The sequence below is a fragment of the Schistocerca gregaria genome, chromosome 8, assembly GCF_023897955.1.
Source record: "Schistocerca gregaria isolate iqSchGreg1 chromosome 8, iqSchGreg1.2, whole genome shotgun sequence".
Taxonomy (NCBI): domain Eukaryota; kingdom Metazoa; phylum Arthropoda; class Insecta; order Orthoptera; family Acrididae; genus Schistocerca; species Schistocerca gregaria.
Window position 1 is genome coordinate 7,081,599 of NC_064927.1, and position 25,701 is coordinate 7,107,299.

Here is a 25,701-nt window from a genome sequence, read left to right on the forward strand (position 1 = left end):
TGTCAGAGCCTCTCGCGGTCGTCTTCGTCGTCGTCTTCGTCGTCGCCGCCGCCGCTTCTGCAGAAGTAGCAAATGGCCATCGTGGCAAATGCGGCGAGGCACGCCCTGCCTTCGATTCCATATGCACAAAGTGTGTGGTCTTGTTTCCCAGTCTATATTTGGTCGGTCACGTAAGAGGTTGAATGTAACGAATGGGTGGGAAAGAGCCAGGGCAGCGGCTGTGTAGAACGAAAACACAAATTATCAGGGGTGTGAGCGTTTCGAGATGAGTCATATACAAGTTGCACTTGGTCGTCAGTTACAGTGTGGCCTAATGGATAAGGCGTCGGACTTCGGATCTGAAGATTACAGGTTCGAATGCTGTCACGCTCGTGTTTTATCAGTTCTGAAAAAGAAACATACCGTTTTAATGTAGCATTTGAGCAGTACGAAACCGTCTGAATGTTGCTGTTGACCATTTTCTGCTTGGAGATGCTCTTGAGCTTGAAACACACACTACAAGACCGGTGTTAACTAGCGAAATGGTCGGCAGAGTGCCGTCACCGCGAGTTTCCACTGGCACTTGCACATCTAAAACAACGTCGGAAAGTAACTCGTTCGCCTTTTGAGTCACATCAAGTATTAGTGTTAATTTTGACGCCACTAGCTCTGCAGGTTGTCATGCAATTCCTTTACCTCTCAGAAATGATTATGAAATAAAAGTGAAGTACGTGACGAGTGTGACTTTAGGAAAACATTAGGCAGCATGGAGAGATTCTGTATGGGACCACCCAACCCAAACGAGTACTTTGTGACGTGCTACCCGGCAAGTATTCACCGAAGCAGCCCGGCTAGCTCAGTCGGTAGAGCATGAGACTCTTAATCTCAGGGTCGTGGGCTCGAGCCCCACGCTGGGCGAAACGGAATTTTGTTCCGCTGCAGATGTAAATTACCGTTTTTCTGATTAACGTGATGTAATGGAAATAGCAACTTTAAACTTTGCCTACGTCTCTGTCAGTCGCAAGGAAACTGTATTTGAAGGTGAAGGTGATTTTGTAGACATGTGTGAAAGACATGTTCTGAAATGCAAGTATTGTTGTTTGGAGAGGACATCGGTTACGTGTCAGATGTGTAGCCAAGCAGTAATGGGTCGCCATAGCTGCAAATATTAGTCGGTAATATGAAGTGTTGTCAGCTGAAGTCTGATGATCCAGTCGACCGTAAGGACGAAGTACGCAAAAGTACCGCTAGGCCGCGCCTCGTTAGCTCAGTGGTAGAGCACTGGACTAGTAAACCAAGGGTCGTGAGTTCAATCCTCAAAGGAAGAAGTCGAATTTTGGAAATCAGTTGCGCGTCGTGGCCGTATAGCAAACAGTATCTGTGATGACGAACAATTAGCGATATGCCTTTTATTAAGAATTACTCTCAGATGTGATTAACGCGAATGGCGCAGATAAAGCCTTTGCCAAAGCGGTACAGCATAAGGTGGGACGAGGCAGTCTGAATTACATTTCATAGATGTATTTCTCACATATGTCAGAGCCTCTCGCGGTCGTCGTCGTCGTCGTCGTCGTCGTCGCCGCCGCCGCTTCTGCAGAAGTAGCAAATGGCCATCGTGGCAAATGCGGCGAGGCACGCCCTGCCTTCGATTCCGTATGCACAAAGTGTGTGGTCTTGTTTCCCAGTCTATATCTGGTCGGTCACGTAAGAGGTTGATTGTAACGAATGGGTGGGAAAGTGCAAGGGCAACTGCTTTGTAGAACGAAAACACAAATTATCAGGGGTGTGAGCGTTTCGAGATGAGTCATATACAAGTTGCACTTGGTCGTCAGTGACTGTGTGGCCTAATGGATAAGGCGTCGGACTTCGGATCTGAAGATTACAGGTTCGAATGCTGTTACGCTCGTGTTTTATCAGTTCTGAAAAAGAAACATACCGTTTTAATGTAGCATTTGAGCAGTACGAAACCGTCTGAATGTTGCTGTTGACCATTTTTTGCTTGGAGATGCTCTTGAGCTTGAAACACACACTACAAGACCGGTGTTAACTAGCGAAATGGTCGGCAGAGTGCCGTCACCGCGAGTTTCCACTGGCACTTTCACATCTAAAACAACGTCGGAAGGTAACTCGTTCACCTTTTGAGTCACATCAAGTATGAGTGTTAATTTTGACGCCACTAGCTCTGCAGGTTGTCATGCAATTCCTTACCTCTCAGAAAAGATTATGAAATAAAAGTGAAGTACGTGACGAGTGTGACGTTAGGAAAACATTAGGCAGCATGGAGAGATTCTGTATGGGACCACCCAACCCAAACGAGTACTGTGTGACGTGCTGCCCAAGCAGCCCGGCTAGCTCAGTCGGTAGAGCATGAGACTCTTAATCTCAGGGTCGTGGGTTCGATCCCCACGCTGGGCGAAACGGAATTTTGTTCCGCTGCAGATGTAAATTACCGTTTTTCTGATTAACGTGATGTAATGGAAATAGCAACTTTAAACTTTGCCTACGTCTCTGTCAGTCGCAAGGAAACTGTATTTGAAGGTGAAGGTGATTTTGTAGACATGTGTGAAAGACATGTTCTGAAATGCAAGTGTTGTTGTTTGGAGAGGACATCGGTTACGTGTCAGATGTGTAGCCAAGCAGTAATGGGTCGCCATAGCTGCAAATATTAGTCGGTAATATGAAGTGTTGTCAGCTGAAGTCTGATGATCCAGACTACGTAAGGACGAAGTACGCAAAAGTACCGCTAGGCCGCGCCTCTTTAGCTCAGTGGTAGAGCACTGGACTAGTAAACCAAGGGTCGTGAGTTCCATCATCAAAGGAAGAAGTAGAATTTTGGAAATCAGTTGCGCGTTGTGGCCGTATAGCAAACAGTATCTGTGATGACGAACAATTAGCGACATGCCTTTTATTAAGAATTACTCTCAGATGTGATTAACGCGAATGGCGCAGATAAAGCCTTTGCAAAGCGGTACAGCATAAGGTGGGACGAGGCAGTCTGAATTACATTTTATAGATGTATTTCTCACATATGTCAGAGCCTCTCGCGGTCGCCGTCGTCGTCGTCGCCGCCGCCGCTTCTGCAGAAGTAGCAAATGGCCATCGTGGCAAATGCGGCGAGGCACGCCCTGCCTTCGATTCCGTATGCACAAAGTGTGTGGTCTTGTTTCCCAGTCTATATTTGGTCGGTCACGTAAGAGGTTGAATGTAACGAATGGGTGGGAAAGAGCAAGGGCAGCGGCTATCTAGAACGAAAACACAAATTATCAGGGGTGTGAGCGTTTCGAGATGAGTCATATACAAGTTGCACTTGGTCGTCAGTGACTTTGTGGCCTAATGGATAAGGCGTCGGACTTCGGATCTGAAGATAACAGGTTCGAATGCTGTCACGCTCGTGTTTTAGCAGTTCTGAAAAAGAAACATACCGTTTTAATGTAGCATTTGAGCAGTACGAAACCGTCTGAATGTTGCTGTTGACCATTTTCTGCTTGGAGATGCTCTTGAGCTTGAAACACACACTACAAGACCGGTGTTAACTAGCGAAATGGTCGGCAGAGTGCCGTCACCGCGAGTTTCCACTGGCACTTGCACATCTAAAACAACGTCGGAAAGTAACTCGTTCGCCTTTTGAGTCACATCAAGTATGAGTGTTAATTTTGACACCACTAGCTCTGCAGGTTGTCATGCAATTCCTTACCTCTCAGAAATGATTATGAAATAAAAGTGAAGTACGTGACGAGTGTGACGTTAGGAAAACATTACGCAGCATGGAGAGATTCTGTATGGGACCACCCAACCCAAACGAGTACTGTGTGACGTGCTGCCCGGCAAATATTCACCGAAGCAGCCCGGCTAGCTCAGTCGGTAGAGCATGAGACTCTTAATCTCAGGGTCGTGGGTTCGAGCCCCACGCTGGGCGAAACGGAATTTTGTTCCGCTGCAGATCTAAATTACCGTTTTTCTGATTAACGTGATGTAATGGAAATAGCAACTTTAAACTTTGCCTACGTCTCTGTCAGTCGCAAGGAAACTGTATTTGAAGGTGAAGGTGATTTTGTAGACATGTGTGAAAGACATGTTCTGAAATGCAAGTGTTGTTGTTTGGAGAGGACACCGGTTACGTGTCAGATGTGTAGCCAAGCAGTAATGGGTCGCCATAGCTGCAAATATTAGTCGGTAATATGAAGTGTTGTCAGCTGAAGTCTGATGATCCAGGCGACCGTAAGGACGAAGTACGCAAAAGTACCGCTAGGCCGCGCCTCATTAGCTCAGTGGTAGAGCACTGGACTAGTAAACCAAGGGTCGTGAGTTCCATCCTCAAAGGAAGAAGTCGAATTTTGGAAATCAGTGGCGCGTCGTGGCCGTATAGCAAAAAGTATCTGTGATGACGAACAATTAGCGACATGCCTTTTATTAATATTTTCTCTCAGATGTGATTAACGCGAATGGCGCAGATAAAGCATTTGCCAAAGCGGTTCAGCATAAGGTGGGACGAGGCAGTCTGAATTACATTTTATAGATGTATTTCTCACATATGTCAGAGCCTCTCGCGGTCGTCGTCGTCGTCGTCGTCGTCGTCGCCGCCGCCGCTTCTGCAGAAGTAGCAAATGGCCATCGTGGCAAATGCGGCGAGGCACGCCCTGCCTTCGATTCCGTATGCACAAAGTGTGTGGTCTTGTTTCCAGTCTATATTTGGTCGGTCACGTAAGAGGTTGAATGTAACGAATGGGTGGGAAAGAGCAAGGGCAGCGGCTGTGTAGAACGAAAACACAAATTATCAGGGGTGTGAGCGTTTCGAGATGCGTCATCTACAAGTTGCACTTGGTCGTCAGTGACTGTGTGGCCTAATGGATAAGGCGTCGGACTTCGGATCTGAAGATTACAGGTTCCAATGCTGTCACGCTCGTGTTTTATCAGTTCTGAAAAAGAAACATACCGTTTTAATGTAGCATTTGAGCAGTACGAAACCGTCTGAATGTTGCTGTTGACCATTTTCTGCTTGGAGATGCTCTTGAGCTTGAAACACACACTACAAGACCGGTGTTAACTAGCGAAATGGTCGGCAGAGTGCCGTCACCGCGAGTTTCCACTGGCACTTGCACATCTAAAACAACGTCGGAAAGTAACTCGTTCGCCTTTTGAGTCACATCAAGTATGAGTGTTAATTTTGACGCCACTAGCTCTGCAGGTTGTCATGCAATTCCTTACCTCTCAGAAATGATTATGAAATAAAAGTGAAGTACGTGACGAGTGTGACGTTAGGAAAACGTTAGGCAGCATGGAGAGATTCTGTATGGGACCACCCAACCCAAACGAGTACTGTGTGACGTGCTGTCCGGCAAATATTCACCGAAGCAGCCCGGCTAGCTCAGTCGGTAGAGCATGAGACTCTTAATCTCAGGGTCGTGGGTTCGAGCCCCACGCTGGGCGAAACGGAATTTTGTTCCGCTGCAGATGTAAATTACCGTTTTTCTGATTAACGTGATGTAATGGAAATAGCAACTTTGAACTTTGCCTACCTCTCTGTCAGTCGCAAGGAAACTGTATTTGAAGGTGAAGGTGATTTTGTAGACATGTGTGAAAGACATGTTCTGAAATGCAAGTGTTGTTGTTTGGAGAGGACATCGGTTACGTGTCAGATGTGTAGCCAAGCAGTAATGGGTCGCCATAGCTGCAAATATTAGTAGGTAATATGAAGTGTTGTCAGCTGAAGTCTGATGATCCAGACGACCGTAAGGACGAAGAACGCAAAAGTACCTCTAAGCCGCGCCTCTTTAGCTCAGTGGTAGAGCACTGGACTAGTAAACCAAGGGACGTGAGTTCCATCCTCAAAGGAAGAAGTCGAATTTTGGAAATCAGTTGCGCGTCGTGGCCGTATAGCAAACAGTATCTGTGATGACGAACAATTAGCGACATGCCTTTTATTAAGAATTACTCTCAGATGTGATTAACGCGAATGGCGCAGATAAAGCCTTTGCCAAAGCGGTACAGCATAAGGTGGGACGAGGCAGTCTGAATTACATTTTATAGATGTATTTCTCACATATGTCAGAGCCTCTCGCGGTCGCCGTCGTCGTCGTCGTCGTCGTCGCCGCCGCCGCTTCTGCAGAAGTAGCAAATGGCCATCGTGGCAAATGCGGCGAGGCACGCCCTGCCTTCGATTCCGTATGCACAAAGTGTGTGGTCTTGTTTCCCAGTCTATATTTGGTCGGTCACGTAAGAGGTTGAATGTAACGAATGGGTGGGAAAGAGCAAGGGCAGCGGCTATCTAGAACGAAAACACAAATTATCAGGGGTGTGAGCGTTTCGAGATGAGTCATATACAAGTTGCACTTGGTCGTCAGTGACTGTGTGGCCTAATGGATAAGGCGTCGGACTTCGGATCTGAAGATAACAGGTTCGAATGCTGTCACGCTCGTGTTTTAGCAGTTCTGAAAAAGAAACATACCGTTTTAATGTAGCATTTGAGCAGTACGAAACCGTCTGAATGTTGCTGTTGACCATTTTCTGCTTGGAGATGCTCTTGAGCTTTAAACACACACTACAAGACCGGTGTTAACTAACGAAATGGTCGGCAGAGTGCCGTCACCGCGAGTTTCCACCGGCACTTGCACATCTAAAACAACGTCGGAAAGTAACTCGTTCGCCTTTTGAGTCACATCAAGTATGAGTGTTAATTTTGACACCACTAGCTCTGCAGGTTGTCATGCAATTCCTTACCTCTCAGAAATGATTATGAAATAAAAGTGAAGTACGTGACGAGTGTGACGTTAGGAAAACATTACGCAGCATGGAGAGATTCTGTATGGGACCACCCAACCCAAACGAGTACTGTGTGACGTGCTGCCCGGCAAATATTCACCGAAGCAGCCCGGCTAGCTCAGTCGGTAGAGCATGAGACTCTTAATCTCAGGGTCGTGGGTTCGAGCCCCACGCTGGGCGAAACGGAATTTTGTTCCGCTGCAGATCTAAATTACCGTTTTTCTGATTAACGTGATGTAATGGAAATAGCAACTTTAAACTTTGCCTACGTCTCTGTCAGTCGCAAGGAAACTGTATTTGAAGGTGAAGGTGATTTTGTAGACATGTGTGAAAGACATGTTCTGAAATGCAAGTGTTGTTGTTTGGAGAGGACACCGGTTACGTGTCAGATGTGTAGCCAAGCAGTAATGGGTCGCCATAGCTGCAAATATTAGTCGGTAATATGAAGTGTTGTCAGCTGAAGTCTGATGATCCAGGCGACCGTAAGGACGAAGTACGCAAAAGTACCGCTAGGCCGCGCCTCATTAGCTCAGTGGTAGAGCACTGGACTAGTAAACCAAGGGTCGTGAGTTCCATCCTCAAAGGAAGAAGTCGAATTTTGGAAATCAGTGGCGCGTCGTGGCCGTATAGCAAACAGTATCTGTGATGACGAACAATTAGCGACATGCCTTTTATTAATATTTTCTCTCAGATGTGATTAACGCGAATGGCGCAGATAAAGCATTTGCCAAAGCGGTTCAGCATAAGGTGGGACGAGGCAGTCTGAATTACATTTTATAGATGTATTTCTCACATATGTCAGAGCCTCTCGCGGTCGTCGTCGTCGTCGTCGTCGTCGTCGCCGCCGCCGCTTCTGCAGAAGTAGCAAATGGCCATCGTGGCAAATGCGGCGAGGCACGCCCTGCCTTCGATTCCGTATGCACAAAGTGTGTGGTCTTGTTTCCAGTCTATATTTGGTCGGTCACGTAAGAGGTTGAATGTAACGAATGGGTGGGAAAGAGCAAGGGCAGCGGCTGTGTAGAACGAAAACACAAATTATCAGGGGTGTGAGCGTTTCGAGATGCGTCATCTACAAGTTGCACTTGGTCGTCAGTGACTGTGTGGCCTAATGGATAAGGCGTCGGACTTCGGATCTGAAGATTACAGGTTCCAATGCTGTCACGCTCGTGTTTTATCAGTTCTGAAAAAGAAACATACCGTTTTAATGTAGCATTTGAGCAGTACGAAACCGTCTGAATGTTGCTGTTGACCATTTTCTGCTTGGAGATGCTCTTCAGCTTGAAACACACACTACAAGACCGGTGTTAACTAGCGAAATGGTCGGCAGAGTGCCGTCACCGCGAGTTTCCACTGGCACTTGCACATCTAAAACAACGTCGGAAAGTAACTCGTTCGCCTTTTGAGTCACATCAAGTATGAGTGTTAATTTTGACGCCACTAGCTCTGCAGGTTGTCATGCAATTCCTTACCTCTCAGAAATGATTATGAAATAAAAGTGAAGTACGTGACGAGTGTGACGTTAGGAAAACATTAGGCAGCATGGAGAGATTCTGTATGGGACCACCCAACCCAAACGAGTACTGTGTGACGTGCTGTCCGGCAAATATTCACCGAAGCAGCCCGGCTAGCTCAGTCGGTAGAGCATGAGACTCTTAATCTCAGGGTCGTGGGTTCGAGCCCCACGCTGGGCGAAACGGAATTTTGTTCCGCTGCAGATGTAAATTACCGTTTTTCTGATTAACGTGATGTAATGGAAATAGCAACTTTGAACTTTGCCTACGTCTCTGTCAGTCGCAAGGAAACTGTATTTGAAGGTGAAGGTGATTTTGTAGACATGTGTGAAAGACATGTTCTGAAATGCAAGTGTTGTTGTTTGGAGAGGACATCGGTTACGTGTCAGATGTGTAGCCAAGCAGTAATGGGTCGCCATAGCTGCAAATATTAGTAGGTAATATGAAGTGTTGTCAGCTGAAGTCTGATGATCCAGACGACCGTAAGGACGAAGAACGCAAAAGTACCTCTAAGCCGCGCCTCTTTAGCTCAGTGGTAGAGCACTGGACTAGTAAACCAAGGGACGTGAGTTCCATCCTCAAAGGAAGAAGTCGAATTTTGGAAATCAGTTGCGCGTCGTGGCCGTATAGCAAACAGTATCTGTGATGACGAACAATTAGCGACATGCCTTTTATTAAGAATTACTCTCAGATGTGATTAACGCGAATGGCGCAGATAAAGCCTTTGCCAAAGCGGTACAGCATAAGGTGGGACGAGGCAGTCTGAATTACATTTTATAGATGTATTTCTCACATATGTCAGAGCCTCTCGCGGTCGCCGTAGTCGTCGTCGTCGCCGCCGCCGCCGCCGCCGCCGCCGACGCCGCCGCTTCTGCAGAAGTAGCAAATGGCCATCGTGGCAAATGCGGCGAGGCACGCCCTGCCTTCGATTCCGTATGCACAAAGTGTGTGGTCTTGTTTCCCAGTCTATATTTGGTCGGTCACGTAAGAGGTTGAATGTAACGAATGGGTGGGAAAGAGCAAGGGCAGCGGCTGTGTAGAACGAAAACACAAATTATCAGTGGTGTGAGCGTTTCGAGATGAGTCATATACAAGTTGCACTTGGTCGTCGGTGACTGTGTGGCCTAATGGATAAGGCGTCGGACTTCGGATCTGAAGATTACAGGTTCGAATGCTGTCACGCTCGTGTTTTATCAGTTCTGAAAAAGAAACATACCGTTTTAATGTAGCATTTGAGCAGTACGAAACCGTCTGAATGTTGCTGTTGACCATTTTCTGCTTGGAGATGCTCTTGAGCTTGAAACACACACTACAAGACCGGTGTTAACTAGCGAAATGGTCGGCAGAGTGCCGTCACCGCGAGTTTCCACTGGCACTTGCACATCTAAAACAACGTCGGAAAGTAACTCGTTCGCCTTTTGAGTCACATCAAGTATGAGTGTTAATTTTGATGCCACTAGCTCTGCAGGTTGTCATGCAATTCCTTACCTCTCAGAAATGATTATGAAATAAAAGTGAAGTACGTGACGAGTGTGACGTTAGGAAAACATTACGCAGCATGGAGAGATTCTGTATGGGACCACCCAACCCAAACGAGTACTGTGTGACGTGCTGCCCGGCAAGTACTCACCGAAGCAGCCCGGCTAGCTCAGTCGGTAGAGCATGAGAATCTTAATCTCAGGGTCGTGGGTTCGAGCCCCACGCTGGGCGAAACGGAATTTTGTTCCGCTGCAGATGTAAATTACCGTTTTTCTGATTAACGTTATGTAATGGAAATAGCAACTTTAAACTTTGCCTACGTCTCTGTCAGTCGCAAGGAAACTGTATTTGAAGGTGAAGGTGATTTTGTGGACATGTGTGAAAGACATGTTCTGAAATGCAAGTGTTGTTGTTTGGAGAGGACATCGGTTACGTGTCAGATGTGTAGCCAAGCAGTAATGGGTCGCCATAGCTGCAAATATTAGTCGGTATTACGAAGTGTTGTCAGCTGAAGTCTGATGATCCAGACGACCGTAAGGACGAAGTACGCAAAAGTACCGCTAAGCCGAGCCTCTTTAGCTCAGTGGTAGAGCACTGGACTAGTAAACCAAGGGTCGTGAGTTCCATCCTCAAAGGAAGAAGTCGAATTTTGGAAATCAGTTGCGCGTCGTGGCCGTATAGCAAACAGTATCTGTGATGACGAACAATTAGCGACATGCCTTTTATTAAGAATTACTCTCAGATGTGATTAAGGCGAATGGCGCAGATAAAGCCTTTGCCAAAGCGGTTCAGCATAAGGTGGGACGAGGCAGTCTGAATTACATTTTATAGATGTATTTCTCACATATGTCAGAGCCTCTCGCAGTCGTCGTCGTCGCCGCCTCCGCTTCTGCATAAGTAGCAAATGGCCATCGTGGCAAATGCGGCGAGGCACGCCCTGCCTTCGATTCCGTATGCACAAAGTGTGTGGTCTTGTTTCCCAGTCTATATTTGGTCGGTCACGTAAGAGGTTGAATGTAACGAATGGGTGGGAAAGAGCAAGGGCAGCGGCTGTGTAGAACGAAAACACAAATTATCAGTGGTGTGAGCGTTTCGAGATGAGTCATATACAAGTTGCACTTGGTCGTCAGTGACTGTGTGGCCTAATGGATAAGGCGTCGGACTTCGGATCTGAAGATTACAGGTTCGAATGATGTCACGCTCGTGTTTTATCAGTTCTGAAAAAGAAACATACCGTTTTAATGTAGCATTTGAGCAGTACGAAACCGTCTGAATGTTGCTGTTGACCATTTTCTGCTTGGAGATGCTCTTGAGCTTGAAACACACACTACAAGACCGGTGTTAACTAGCGAAATGGTCGGCAGAGTGCCGTCACCGCGAGTTTCCACTGGCACTTGCACATCTAAAACAACGTCGGAAAGTAACTCGTTCGCCTTTTGAGTCACATCAAGTATGAGTGTTAATTTTGACGCCACTAGCTCTGCAGGTTGTCATGCAATTCCTTACCTCTCAGAAATGATTATGAAATAAAAGTGAAGTACGTGACGAGTGTGACGTTAGGAAAACATTAGGCAGCATGGAGAGATTCTGTATGGGACCACCCAACCCAAACGAGTACTGTGTGACGTGCTGCCCGGCAAGTACTCACCGAAGCAGCCCGGCTAGCTCAGTCGGTAGAGCATGAGACTCTTAATCTCAGGGTCGTGGGTTCGAGCCCCACACTGGGCGAAACGGAATTTTGTTCCGCTGCAGATGTAAATTACCGTTTTTCTGATTAACGTGATGTAATGGAAATAGCAACTTTAAACTTTGCCTACGTCTCTGTCAGTCGCAAGGAAACTGTATTTGAAGGTGAAGGTGATTTTGTGGACATGTGTGAAAGACATGTTCTGAAATGCAAGTGTTGTTGTTTGGAGAGGACATCGGTTACGTGTCAGATGTGTAGCCAAGCAGTAATGGGTCGCCATAGCTGCAAATATTAGTCGGTAATATGAAGTGTTGTCAGCTGAAGTCTGATGATCCAGACGACCGTAAGGACGAAGTACGCAAAAGTACCGCTAAGCCGAGCCTCTTTAGCTCAGTGGCAGTCTGCCTGCGGCAGCGGTGGTGAGCGGACCTCCAGGGCCAGCGCGCTGCGGCAGGAAGTGTTTACGTCAGGCGGTGAGTCGCGTGCTTACAGCGTCTGCTTATTAGTATTCGTTCCGTTCTGTAGGTTCTGATATGGAATTATGAATCCGACTAACAGGAAAGATACCTTGAAGTTTACCTTTGATAGGAACTTTTCGAAACCAAATTCGTTTGAAGTTGAAGCATGGTTAGAGGAAACAGCTAAGATTACTTTTGATGACATTGTGGGGATAAATTTCTCTATCGTGACTAGTGTTGTTTATGTGAAATTAACGTCCTCTGAACTGTGTGATAGAATTGTAGAGTCCAGTGGAGGTGTACTGAAGTTTAAACATAGCGATGGTACCGTCAGTGACGTCAGCATTACGCATGCTGGACTGGGCATCCGGACGGCACGTATTTTCGAACTCCCGTTTGAAATAACAGCCGCGCAAATAAATTCTGCATTGACACCTTACGGGAGGGTCATTAACAATTTTGCGGAGCGTTGGTCCAAAGCCCACAAATTTCCGGTGCTTAACGGCGTCAGGCAGGTTAAGATCGATATACAGAAGCACATACCTTCATATATTTACGTAGGTGGACATCGCGGAATTGTCATATATGATGGGCAGCCAAAAACGTGTGCCGGCTGTGGTGCGCCCGGCCACGTGCGCTCTGAATGTATACAAAGACGGGTGACGCAGATACCTGTCGGTGAAGCCGCTAGCCCCCCTGTGACGACGGCACTGCCACTGACATACGCTGTCGCGGCTTCTGGTCTTCCACCCGCGACCCCGCCTGTAGATGCCCCTCGTTTGAACGATGTTTTGGCCGATAACGTCAAAGAACCGAGTGCTGACGCGGCACCGCCGCTACCACACTCAGAGATGGAGGTAACGACGGATGACTCCCCAGTGGTTGATGCCACTGGTACTGAGGATGAAGCAGACGCTGTGTTCCCGGCGGATCAACCCCAGAGTCAACAGTCCACTTCGGATGTTGATGATACTGCGAACCCTAACAGGAAGCCTTCCAAAAAGAAGCGGAGACTTGCACATCAAGGAGCCAATCAGCTCGCCCCACAGCTCCGCGACAAAGCGAAACGAATAAGCAGCCAAATGTGTCAGAACACTTCTGAACCCTCTGAAGTTGGTCTCCCTGCGTCTGGTCGAATGGACATTGATCCTGTAGTGTCTCCCCCTGTGAATCCACGACGGGTGGAAGATAGTGATACCTCGAGTAGAGTCGTTTTGCCGGATACCCACGCTCAAGGAAACGCAGGATCGCTTTTGTCAGAGGCCACTCTCACTGGGAATTGGGCACGGGAAATGGAAGTATTGGATGCGAGCAATGATGCGGCTGTCATGCGGACCATTGAGACGGAATCTTCGGCACCCCCCACAGAGCAGCATACACCAACCGTACCGGGAACTACAGGAACTCCGACTGACGCGCTTGGCCTCAATTTCGTTAGCCATCCTTCTAAGACTGTTTAATTAATAGTATGTGCCTTCTCCCATGAACGAGCCCCAAGCCTATAAAATTGCCACGTTAAACATCAATAAGATACAGTCGTACTGGCGGCTCCGTAATTTACAAGATTTTGTATACGCAGCGGATATCGATATTCTGTTACTTCAAGAAGTCGCTGCGATTGAACTTGACCGAATAACTGGTTATACTACTCTCTCCAATTCCGGGAGCGGTGCGAATTTAGGGACGGCGATTCTGTTAAAAGAAGGGATTGTAGCGACCGACGTAGAAAAACTGCCTGATCATAGAGGGATCGCTGTCACTTTCCATCGGACACGCATAATCAATGTTTACGCCCCGTCCGGCAGTAGCAATAGGCGTGCTAGGGCTGAGTTCTTCACAAGCGCCATAGTCCCACTTTTTAGGGGAACCTACGATCGTATAATTTTTGCGGGTGACTTCAATTGTGTCTTAAGTCCAAAAGACCAGACGCCTAATTTTAACAAATCTGGAGAACTAGAACGTATCGTCCAAGAAATGAACCTCATTGACACATGGGAGCATACGCACGGAGCGGCACCTGGGTTCACTCATGTCACGAACCACTCTGCAAGCCGGCTAGACAGAATCTATGTATCGGCGTGTATGAAGACTCAAGTCCTCCAATCCGAAGTTTGGCCCACAATTTTTTCCGATCATGCCGCATATATTTGTACTGTTAACATGGTCAAGCAAGGCACATTTCGCGGCAGAGGTTTCTGGAAACTTAACAATGCTCTCCTTAACGATGTTGACTGTCACCGTGTCTTTAACGAAACATGGGAGGCATGTGAACGACGGGTTGCACAGTATGCCTCCGTTACTGAATGGTGGATAACACATGCCAAACCAACTTTATCAAAAATGTTTAAACGCTACGCTCGGGACAAATCCTGGTGGCAACGGCAAACGTCTGAGTTTTATTTTACTTGTCTCAGGGAGCTTTACCAGTCCGATGTGACTGTACCTGAAAATTTTATGCAGATTAAAAAAATTAAGGCAAAATTATTAAAACTTCAGCGGCAGCAGGCAGAAGGCTTTCAAATAAGGTCCAGGCCCCAGAATGTGATAGACGACGAAATGACATCCATGTTTCACGTCATTCGTGAAAATAAGAGGGGGCGGCGGAGATTAATAACTCGTCTTCAGTTGAGTGAAGGCGTTGCGCTCACGCGGCAACAAGACATACGGAACGCACTTCACAATCACTTGGCAGGTCTCCTGACAACGACACATACCGACGATGGAACTCACGATGAATTACTCAATAACTTGCAAAGGACTTTGGGTGCTGCTGAAGTCGAAACTCTCATGCGAGAAATTGATGAAGACGAATTGGATTCTGCGCTATCACGAAGTCCGAAAAATAAATCGCCGGGACCCGACGGTCTCACTGCCGAATTTTATCTTACTTTCTGCGACAAATTAAAGCCCAAGTTGTTGAGTATGTTTAATGAAATTTTACGGCCAGATTTTAATGTTCCTCAGGCTCTCGTGGAAGGCATCGTGGTTTTAATCCCTAAACGCCCAATGTGCAGTTCTGTTGACGATTTTCGGCCGCTTACTTTACTGAACAGTGACTACAAAATTTTAGCACGTATTATTTCTAATAGATTGAAAATGTTGATGAATACTGTCATTGGTCAGTACCAGACCAGTGTAGGTGTCGGTAGGACGATCTTCCAAAATTTGTCTCAATACAGGGACGTTATAGCCATTGCAGATGCGTGTAAGATACGGTGTGCGCTAGTTTCCCTTGACTTTTCAAAGGCATTCGACAGAGTAAACCATCAGTTTCTCATCCGGACGATGCATGCCATGGGATTTCCACTACGTTTTATCAATCTTATACATGAGCTCCTTCGTAAAGGAGTAACTCGACTCATGGTGAATGGCCAGCTGAGCGCATCAATTAATATTACTAATTCAGTGCGACAGGGATGCCCTATGTCGATGGCCTTGTTTGCCATTGCCATTGAGCCTTTGCTTGTCACCTTGACACAGCGTCTACAAGGATTAACCATCCACGGCATTAAGATTGTTTGTACTGCATATGCGGATGACGTCGGATTTTTGGTCATGGACGAAGGTGAAGTCGAGGAAGCCCTTCAGATCGTCAAAAACTACGAACTTGTTGCGGGTGCGAAGTTGAATGCCAGGAAATCTGGCATTATGAACATAGGACGCGGCATCTCGCTGCACCATCACGGTCAGTTGCAACTAATTTCTAAAATGAAATGCCTTGGTATTGAGTACAGGAGCAACATACAGCACACAATTGCGGTGAACTATAGGAATCTCCTGGCAAGTATGCGTGCTTGCATGCAGACCCACTACCTAAGAAGCCTTGATGAACTGCAGAAAGTCACCTTCGCTAATGTCTACCTCACCTCAAAGATTAACTACGTTGCACAAGTACTGCCCATGCCACAGGAGACAGCGAAGCGTATGATGTCCGCTCTAGGCCATTTTGTCACACGTGGACACATTTTTAAAGTCAAGTACGATACGCTCACTCTCTCCACGACCGATGGAGGCTTAAATTTAACAGATGTTCGTTCCAAGTCACGAGCTTTGTACGTATGCACCACCTACAAACGGTGGAGGTCGTTACCGAACAGTCTAACGGCTCACTTGTTAACCGAAATAGCGCCGGCCTGCCTGCAGCCTCCTGTCTCTGTTCAACATATTCCGCCTGCGCTGACTCACTTTAAGAGCTTTTTCATTGAGTTCAGTTACGTACGGTCAACTCTCCCAGAAAATGAGCTTTCCGTGGTGAAGTTAGTTTATAATAAACTACTGGCAACCAAGAACAGGAACAACATCGAACACAAATACCCCAATCATCGCTGGCCAGTGATATGGAAAAACATACATAGCCGTGATTTACCAACGTCAGTGAAAGCCTCTTGGTACAGGGTCGTGAACCGTAAAATAAGTACCAATTCACGACTTCATGCTCTACATTTGGCTGACTCACCTTTGTGCCTAACGTGCAACTTGCCTGATACTGATGAACATCGTTTTCTGTGCACCACTGTCCAAGCAGTTTGGCCATGCATTCGCCGAAAACTGGCTACGATTATGAGGACTTCCCAGCTTTGTATTAAACCTGAAGATTTCCTGTATCCGGATTCAGTGCCGTACCTGAACACCAAACGGAACTCTGTCAATTGGTTGAAGGGTCATTATGTTCATTATTTACAGACGCAAGAACCCAAGAGTGAGGCGGCGTTCTGTCTTTACCTGGCATTACAGTTTCACATACTTTCACAGACGAGACATTACAGGAAACGATATGCGAATTTTTTAGAAGTCGTTCTTCGATGAAAGAAGTATTTTTTTCTTTCCTTCATTCTACATTGCTTTGTTTTTTCTCTTTTCTTCTTCAAATGTCACAGTGACGTATATTGAACAGTGTTACGACAAGGACTATTTTATTTTCTTCTGTTTTTCTAGCGGACCAGAGTTCCTTTTTCATTTTCTATTTTAAAAAAAAAAAAAAAAAAAAAAAAAAAAAAAATATATATATATTCTACTTTGTCACCATTGCGGGACTATGCAATAGGTTTAGAAGTATCTTTGGTTTGGAAATCGGAATAGTTCAGAAGAATAAGTACTTCAGAAATCATGGCAGATGAAGCCGACGCCGACGAAGGCGATTTATGGCGAGCGCAAGGCGGGGCTGAAGGGGAGGAAGGAGGCCCTAAAAAAAAAAAAAAAAAAAAAAAAAAAAAAAAAAAAAAAAAAAGTGGTAGAGCACTGGACTAGTAAACCAAGGGTCGTGAGTTCCATCCTCAAAGGAAGAAGTCGAATTTTGGAAATCAGTTGCGCGTCGTGGCCGTATAGCAAACAGTATCTGTGATGACGAACAATTAGCGACATGCCTTTTATTAAGAATTACTCTCAGATGTGATTAAGGCGAATGGCGCAGATAAAGCCTTTGCCAAAGCGGTTCAGCATAAGGTGGGACGAGGCAGTCTGAATTACATTTTATAGATGTATTTCTCACATATGTCAGAGCCTCTCGCAGTCGTCGTCGTCGCCGCCGCCGCTTCTGCAGAAGTAGCAAATGGCCATCGTGGCAAATGCGGCGAGGCACGCCCTGCCTTCGATTGCGTATGCACAAAGTGTGTGGTCTTGTTTCCCAGTCTATATTTGTTCGGTCACGTAAGAGGTTGAATGTAACGAATGGGTGGGAAAGAGCAAGGGCAGCGGCTGTGTAGAACGAAAACACAAATTATCAGTGGTGTGAGCGTTTCGAGATGAGTCATATACAAGTTGCACTTGGTCGTGAGTGACTGTGTGGCCTAATGGATAAGGCGTCGGACTTCGGATCTGAAGATTACAGGTTCGAATGCTGTCACGCTCGTGTTTTATCAGTTCTGAAAAAGAAACATACCGTTTTAATGTAGCATTTGAGCAGTACGAAACCGTCTGAATGTTGCTGTTGACCATTTTCTGCTTGGAGATGCTCTTGAGCTTGAAACACACACTACAAGTCCGGTGTTAACTAGCGAAATGGTCGGCAGAGTGCCGTCACCGCGAGTTTCCACTGGCACTTGCACATCTAAAACAACGTCGGAAAGTAACTCGTTCGCCTTTTGAGTCACATCAAGTATGAGTGTTAATTTTGACGCCACTAGCTCTGCAGGTTGTCATGCAATTCCTTACCTCTCAGAAATGATTATGAAATAAAAGTGAAGTACGTGACGAGTGTGACGTTAGGAAAACATTAGGCAGCATGGAGAGATTCTGTATGGGACCACCCAACCCAAACGAGTACTGTGTGACGTGCTGTCCGGCAAATATTCACCGAAGCAGCCCGGCTAGCTCAGTCGGTAGAGCATGAGACTCTTAATCTCAGGGTCGTGGGTTCGAGCCCCACGCTGGGCGAAACGGAATTTTGTTCCGCTGCAGATGTAAATTACCGTTTTTCTGATTAACGTGATGTAATGGAAATAGCAACTTTGAACTTTGCCTACGTCTCTGTCAGTCGCAAGGAAACTGTATTTGAAGGTGAAGGTGATTTTGTAGACATGTGTGAAAGACATGTTCTGAAATGCAAGTGTTGTTGTTTGGAGAGGACATCGGTTACGTGTCAGATGTGTAGCCAAGCAGTAATGGGTCGCCATAGCTGCAAATATTAGTCGGTAATATGAAGTGATGTCAGCTGAAGTCTGATGATCCAGACGACCGTAAGGACGAAGTACGCAAAAGCACCGCTAGGGCGCGCCTCTTTAGCTCAGTGGTAGAGCACTGGACTAGCAAACCAAGGGTCGTGAGTTCCATCCTCAAAGGAAGAAGTCGAATTTTGGAAATCAGTTGCGCGTCGTGGCCGTATAGCAAACAGTATCTGTGATGACGAACAATTAGCGAGATGCCTTTTATTAAGAATTACTCTCAGATGTGATTAAGGCGAATGGCGCAGATAAAGCCTTTGCCAAAGCGGTACAGCATAAGGTGGGACGAGGCAGTCTGAATTACATTTTATAGATGTATTTCTCACATATGTCAGAGCCTCTCGCGGTCGTCGTAGTCGTCGTCGTCGCCGCCGCCGCCGCCGCCGCCGCCGACGCCGCCGCTTCTGCAGAAGTAGCAAATGGTCATCGTGGCAAATGCGGCGAGGCACGCCCTGCCTTCGATTCCGTATGCACAAAGTGTGTGGTCTTGTTTCCCAGTCTATATTTGGTCGGTCACGTAAGAGGTTGAATGTAACGAATGGGTGGGAAAGAGCAAGGGCAGCGGCTGTGTAGAACGAAAACACAAATTATCAGTGGTGTGAGCGTTTCGAGATGAGTCATATACAAGTTGCACTTGGTCGTGAGTGACTGTGTGGCCTAGTGGATAAGGCGTCGGACTTCGGATCTGAAGATTACAGGTTCGAATGCTGTCACGCTCGTGTTTTATCAGTTCTGAAAAAGAAACATACCGTTTTAATGTAGCATTTGAGCAGTACGAAACCGTCTGAATGTTGCTGTTGACCATTTTCTGCTTGGAGATGCTCTTGAGCTTGAAACACACACTACAAGACCGGTGTTAACTAGCGAAATGGTCGGCAGAGTGCCGTCACCGCGAATTTCCACTGGCACTTGCACATCTAAAACAACGTCGGAAAGTAACTCGTTCGCCTTTTGAGTCACATCAAGTATGAGTGTTAATTTTGACGCCACTAGCTCTGCAGGTTGTCATGCAATTCCTTACCTCTCAGAAATGATTATGAAATAAAAGTGAAGTACGTGACGAGTGTGACGTTAGGAAAACATTAGGCAGCATGGAGAGATTCTGTATGGGACCACCCAACCCAAACAAGTGCTGTGTGACGTGCTGCCCGGCAAGTACTCACCGTAGCAGCCCGGCTAGCTCAGTCGGTAGAGCATGAGACTCTTAATCTCAGAGTCGTGGGTTCGAGCCCCACACTGGGCGAAACGGAATTTTGTTCCGCTGCAGATGTAAATTACCGTTTTTCTGATTAACGTGATGTAATGGAAATAGCAACTTTGAACTTTGCCTACGTCTCTGTCAGTCGCAAGGAAACTGTATTTGAAGGTGAAGGTGATTTTGTAGACATGTGTGAAAGACATGTTCTGAAATGCAAGTGTTGTTGTTTGGAGAGGACATCGGTTACGTGTCAGATGTGTAGCCAAGCAGTAATGGGTCGCCATAGCTGCAAATATTAGTCGGTAATATGAAGTGTTGTCAGCTGAAGTCTGATGATCCAGACGACCGTAAGGACGAAGTACACAAAAGTACCGCTAAGCCGCGCCTCTTTAGCTCAGTGGTAGAGCACTGGACTAGTAAACCAAGGGTCGTGAGTTCCATCCTCAAAGGAAGAAGACGAATTTTGGAAATCAGTTGCGCGTCGTGGCCGTATAGCAAACAGTATCTGTGATGACGAACAATTAGCGACATGCCTTTTATTAAGAATTACTCTCAGATGTGATTAAGGCGAATGGCGCAGATAAAGCCTTTGCTAAAGCGGTTCAGCATAAGGTGGGACGAGGCAGTCTGAATTACATTTTATAGATGTATTTCTCACATATGTCAGAGCCTCTCACGGTCGTCGTCGTCGCCGCCGCCGCTTCTGCATAAGTAGCAAATGGCCATCGTGGCAAATGCGGCGAGGCACGCCCTGCCTTCGATTCCGTATGCACAAAGTGTGTGGTCTTGTTTCCCAGTCTATATTTGGTCGGTCACGTAAGAGGTTGAATGTAACGAATGGGTGGGAAAGAGCAAGGGCAGCGGCTGTGTAGAACGAAAACACAAATTATCAGTGGTGTGAGCGTTTCGAGATGAGTCATATACAAGTTGCACTTGGTCGTCAGTGACTGTGTGGCCTAATGGATAAGGCGTCGGACTTCGGATCTGAAGATTACAGGTTCGAATGCTGTCACGCTCGTGTTTTATCAGTTCTGAAAAAGAAACATACCGTTTTAATGTAGCATTTGAGCAGTACGAAACCGTCTGAATGTTGCTGTTGACCATTTTCTGCTTGGAGATGCTCTTGAGCTTGAAACACACACTACAAGACCGGTGTTAACTAGCGAAATGGTCGGCAGAGTGCCGTCACCGCGAGTTTCCACTGGCACTTGCACATCTAAAACAACGTCGGAAAGTAACTCGTTCGCCTTTTGAGTCACATCAAGTATGAGTGTTAATTTTGACGCCACTAGCTCTGCAGGTTGTCATGCAATTCCTTACCTCTCAGAAATGATTATGAAATAAAAGTGAAGTACGTGACGAGTGTGACGTTAGGAAAACATTAGGCAGCATGGAGAGATTCTGTATGGGACCACCCAACCCAAACGAGTACTGTGTGACGTGCTGCCCGGCAAGTACTCACCGAAGCAGCCCGGCTAGCTCAGTCGGTAGAGCATGAGACTCTTAATCTCAGGGTCGTTGGTTCGAGCCCCACGCTGGGCGAAACGGAATTTTGTTCCGCTGCAGATGTAAATTACCGTTTTTCTGATTAACGTGATGTAATGGAAATAGCAACTTTGAACTTTGCCTACGTCTCTGTCAGTCGCAAGGAAACTGTATTTGAAGGTGAAGGTGATTTTGTGGACATGTGTGAAAGACATGTTCTGAAATGCAAGTGTTGTTGTTTGGAGAGGACATCGGTTACGTGTCAGATGTGTAGCTAAGCAGTAATGGGTCGCCATAGCTGCAAATATTAGTCGGTAATATGAAGTGTTGTCAGCTGAAGTCTGATGATCCAGACGACCGTAAGGACGAAGTACGCAAAAGTACCGCTAAGCCGAGCCTCTTTAGCTCAGTGGTAGAGCACTGGACTAGTAAACCAAGGGTCGTGAGTTCCATCCTCAAAGGAAGAAGTCGAATTTTGGAAATCAGTTGCGCGTCGTGGCCGTATAGCAAACAGTATCTGTGATGACGAACAATTAGCGACATGCCTTTTATTAAGAATTACTCTCAGATGTGATTAAGGCGAATGGCGCAGATAAAGCCTTTGCCAAAGCGGTTCAGCATAAGGTGGGACGAGGCAGTCTGAATTACATTTTATAGATGTATTTCTCACATATGTCAGAGCCTCTCGCAGTCGTCGTCGTCGCCGCCGCCGCTTCTGCAGAAGTAGCAAATGGCCATCGTGGCAAATGCGGCGAGGCACGCCCTGCCTTCGATTGCGTATGCACAAAGTGTGTGGTCTTGTTTCCCAGTCTATATTTGTTCGGTCACGTAAGAGGTTGAATGTAACGAATGGGTGGGAAAGAGCAAGGGCAGCGGCTGTGTAGAACGAAAACACAAATTATCAGTGGTGTGAGCGTTTCGAGATGAGTCATATACAAGTTGCACTTGGTCGTGAGTGACTGTGTGGCCTAATGGATAAGGCGTCGGACTTCGGATATGAAGATTACAGGTTCGAATGCTGTCACGCTCGTGTTTTATCAGTTCTGAAAAAGAAACATACCGTTTTAATGTAGCATTTGAGCAGTACGAAACCGTCTGAATGTTGCTGTTGACCATTTTCTGCTTGGAGATGCTCTTGAGCTTGAAACACACACTACAAGACCGGTGTTAACTAGCGAAATGGTCGGCAGAGTGCCGTCACCGCGAGTTTCCACTGGCACTTGCACATCTAAAACAACGTCGGAAAGTAACTCGTTCGCCTTTTGAGTCACATCAAGTATGAGTGTTAATTTTGACGCCACTAGCTCTGCAGGTTGTCATGCAATTCCTTACCTCTCAGAAATGATTATGAAATAAAAGTGAAGTACGTGACGAGTGTGACGTTAGGAAAACGTTAGGCAGCATGGAGAGATTCTGTATGGGACCACCCAACCCAAACGAGTACTGTGTGACGTGCTGTCCGGCAAATATTCACCGAAGCAGCCCGGCTAGCTCAGTCGGTAGAGCATGAGACTCTTAATCTCAGGGTCGTGGGTTCGAGCCCCACGCTGGGCGAAACGGAATTTTGTTCCGCTGCAGATGTAAATTACCGTTTTTCTGATTAACGTGATGTAATGGAAATAGCAACTTTGAACTTTGCCTACGTCTCTGTCAGTCGCAAGTAAACTGTATTTGAAGCTGAAGGTGATTTTGTAGACATGTGTGAAAGACATGTTCTGAAATGCAAGTGTTGTTGTTTGGAGAGGACATCGGTTACGTGTCAGATGTGTAGCCAAGCAGTAATGGGTCGCCATAGCTGCAAATATTAGTAGGTAATATGAAGTGTTGTCAGCTGAAGTCTGATGATCCAGACGACCGTAAGAACGAAGAACGCAAAACTACCTCTAAGCCGCGCCTCTTTAGCTCAGTGGTAGAGCACTGGACTAGTAAACCAAGGGACGTGAGTTCCATCCTCAAAGGAAGAAGTCGAATTTTGGAAATCAGTTGCGCGTCGTGGCCGTATAGCAAACAGTATCTGTGATGACGAACAATTAGCGACATGCCTTTTATTAAGAATTACTCTCAGATGTGATTAACGCGAATGGCGCAGATAAAGCCTTTGCCAAAGCGGTACAGCATAAGGTGGGACGAGGCAGTCTGAATTACATTTTATAGATGTATTTCTCACATATGTCAGAGCCTCTCGCGGTCGTCGTAGTCGTCGTCGTCGCCGCCGCCGCCGCCGCCGACGCCGCCGCTTCTGCATAAGTAGCAAATGGCCATCGTGGCAAATGCGGCGAGGCACGCCCTGCCTTCGATTCCGTATGCACAAAGTGTGTGGTCTTGTTTCCCAGTCTATATTTGGTCGGTCACGTAAGAGGTTGAATGTAACGAATGGGTGGGAAAGAGCAAGGGCAGCGGCTGTGTAGAACGAAAACACAAATTATCAGTGGTGTGAGCGTTTCGAGATGAGTCATATACAAGTTGCACTTGGTCGTCGGTGACTGTGTGGCCTAATGGATAAGGCGTCGGACTTCGGATCTGAAGATTACAGGTTCGAATGCTGTCACGCTCGTGTTTTATCAGTTCTGAAAAAGAAACATACCGTTTTAATGTAGCATTTGAGCAGTACGAAACCGTCTGAATGTTGCTGTTGACCATTTTCTGCTTGGAGATGCTCTTCAGCTTGAAACACACACTACAAGACCGGTGTTAACTAGCGAAATGGTCGGCAGAGTGCCGTCACCGCGAGTTTCCACTGGCACTTGCACATCTAAAACAACGTCGGAAAGTAACTCGTTCGCCTTTTGAGTCACATCAAGTATGAGTGTTAATTTTGATGCCACTAGCTCTGCAGGTTGTCATGCAATTCCTTACCTCTCAGAAATGATTATGAAATAAAAGTGAAGTACGTGACGAGTGTGACGTTAGGAAAACATTACGCAGCATGGAGAGATTCTGTATGGGACCACCCAACCCAAACGAGTACTGTGTGACGTGCTGCCCGGCAAGTACTCACCGAAGCAGCCCGGCTAGCTCAGTCGGTAGAGCATGAGAATCTTAATCTCAGGGTCGTGGGTTCGAGCCCCACGCTGGGCGAAACGGAATTTTGTTCCGCTGCAGATGTAAATTACCGTTTTTCTGATTAACGTGATGTAATGGAAATAGCAACTTTAAACTTTGCCTACGTCTCTGTCAGTCGCAAGGAAACTGTATTTGAAGGTGAAGGTGATTTTGTGGACATGTGTGAAAGACATGTTCTGAAATGCAAGTGTTGTTGTTTGGAGAGGACATCGGTTACGTGTCAGATGTGTAGCCAAGCAGTAATGGGTCGCCATAGCTGCAAATATTAGTCGGTAATACGAAGTGTTGTCAGCTGAAGTCTGATGATCCAGACGACCGTAAGGACGAAGTACGCAAAAGTACCGCTAAGCCGAGCCTCTTTAGCTCAGTGGTAGAGCACTGGACTAGTAAACCAAGGGTCGTGAGTTCCATCCTCAAAGGAAGAAGTCGAATTTTGGAAATCAGTTGCGCGTCGTGGCCGTATAGCAAACAGTATCTGTGATGACGAACAATTAGCGACATGCCTTTTATTAAGAATTACTCTCAGATGTGATTAAGGCGAATGGCGCAGATAAAGCCTTTGCCAAAGCGGTTCAGCATAAGGTGGGACGAGGCAGTCTGAATTACATTTTATAGATGTATTTCTCACATATGTCAGAGCCTCTCGCAGTCGTCGTCGTCGCCGCCGCCGCTTCTGCATAAGTAGCAAATGGCCATCGTGGCAAATGCGGCGAGGCACGCCCTGCCTTCGATTCCGTATGCACAAAGTGTGTGGTCTTGTTTCCCAGTCTATATTTGGTCGGTCACGTAAGAGGTTGAATGTAACGAATGGGTGGGAAAGAGCAAGGGCAGCGGCTGTGTAGAACGAAAACACAAATTATCAGTGGTGTGAGCGTTTCGAGATGAGTCATATACAAGTTGCACTTGGTCGTGAGTGACTGTGTGGCCTAATGGATAAGGCGTCGGACTTCGGATCTGAAGATTACAGGTTCGAATGATGTCACGCTCGTGTTTTATCAGTTCTGAAAAAGAAACATACCGTTTTAATGTAGCATTTGAGCAGTACGAAACCGTCTGAATGTTGCTGTTGACCATTTTCTGCTTGGAGATGCTCTTGAGCTTGAAACACACACTACAAGACCGGTGTTAACTAGCGAAATGGTCGGCAGAGTGCCGTCACCGCGAGTTTCCACTGGCACTTGCACATCTAAAACAACGTCGGAAAGTAACTCGTTCGCCTTTTGAGTCACATCAAGTATGAGTGTTAATTTTGACGCCACTAGCTCTGCAGGTTGTCATGCAATTCCTTACCTCTCAGAAATGATTATGAAATAAAAGTGAAGTACGTGACGAGTGTGACGTTAGGATAACATTAGGCAGCATGGAGAGATTCTGTATGGGACCACCCAACCCAAACGAGTACTGTGTGACGTGCTGCCCGGCA

General features: G+C 46.6%; 13 non-coding genes across 13 annotated transcripts; all 13 read left to right on the forward strand.

Annotated features, from left to right (window-relative positions):
• Nucleotides 1-824: 824 nt before the first annotated feature.
• On the forward strand, nucleotides 825-897 carry Trnak-cuu (transfer RNA lysine (anticodon CUU)). The gene has a single exon. It is a non-coding gene; the product is annotated as a tRNA-Lys (tRNA).
• Nucleotides 898-2,321: 1,424 nt separating this feature from the next.
• Trnak-cuu (transfer RNA lysine (anticodon CUU)) lies at nucleotides 2,322-2,394 on the forward strand. Its single transcript has one exon. It is a non-coding gene; the product is annotated as a tRNA-Lys (tRNA).
• Nucleotides 2,395-3,822: 1,428 nt separating this feature from the next.
• Nucleotides 3,823-3,895, forward strand: Trnak-cuu (transfer RNA lysine (anticodon CUU)). The gene has a single exon. It is a non-coding gene; the product is annotated as a tRNA-Lys (tRNA).
• Nucleotides 3,896-5,333: 1,438 nt separating this feature from the next.
• Nucleotides 5,334-5,406, forward strand: Trnak-cuu (transfer RNA lysine (anticodon CUU)). Its single transcript has one exon. It is a non-coding gene; the product is annotated as a tRNA-Lys (tRNA).
• A 1,439-nt stretch (nucleotides 5,407-6,845) lies between these two features.
• Trnak-cuu (transfer RNA lysine (anticodon CUU)) lies at nucleotides 6,846-6,918 on the forward strand. The gene has a single exon. It is a non-coding gene; the product is annotated as a tRNA-Lys (tRNA).
• A 1,438-nt stretch (nucleotides 6,919-8,356) lies between these two features.
• On the forward strand, nucleotides 8,357-8,429 carry Trnak-cuu (transfer RNA lysine (anticodon CUU)). Its single transcript has one exon. It is a non-coding gene; the product is annotated as a tRNA-Lys (tRNA).
• A 1,457-nt stretch (nucleotides 8,430-9,886) lies between these two features.
• On the forward strand, nucleotides 9,887-9,959 carry Trnak-cuu (transfer RNA lysine (anticodon CUU)). Its single transcript has one exon. It is a non-coding gene; the product is annotated as a tRNA-Lys (tRNA).
• A 1,424-nt stretch (nucleotides 9,960-11,383) lies between these two features.
• On the forward strand, nucleotides 11,384-11,456 carry Trnak-cuu (transfer RNA lysine (anticodon CUU)). The gene has a single exon. It is a non-coding gene; the product is annotated as a tRNA-Lys (tRNA).
• A 6,716-nt stretch (nucleotides 11,457-18,172) lies between these two features.
• Trnak-cuu (transfer RNA lysine (anticodon CUU)) lies at nucleotides 18,173-18,245 on the forward strand. The gene has a single exon. It is a non-coding gene; the product is annotated as a tRNA-Lys (tRNA).
• A 1,457-nt stretch (nucleotides 18,246-19,702) lies between these two features.
• Nucleotides 19,703-19,775, forward strand: Trnak-cuu (transfer RNA lysine (anticodon CUU)). The gene has a single exon. It is a non-coding gene; the product is annotated as a tRNA-Lys (tRNA).
• A 1,424-nt stretch (nucleotides 19,776-21,199) lies between these two features.
• Trnak-cuu (transfer RNA lysine (anticodon CUU)) lies at nucleotides 21,200-21,272 on the forward strand. Its single transcript has one exon. It is a non-coding gene; the product is annotated as a tRNA-Lys (tRNA).
• Nucleotides 21,273-22,696: 1,424 nt separating this feature from the next.
• On the forward strand, nucleotides 22,697-22,769 carry Trnak-cuu (transfer RNA lysine (anticodon CUU)). The gene has a single exon. It is a non-coding gene; the product is annotated as a tRNA-Lys (tRNA).
• Nucleotides 22,770-24,220: 1,451 nt separating this feature from the next.
• Nucleotides 24,221-24,293, forward strand: Trnak-cuu (transfer RNA lysine (anticodon CUU)). The gene has a single exon. It is a non-coding gene; the product is annotated as a tRNA-Lys (tRNA).
• Nucleotides 24,294-25,701: the final 1,408 nt, after the last annotated feature.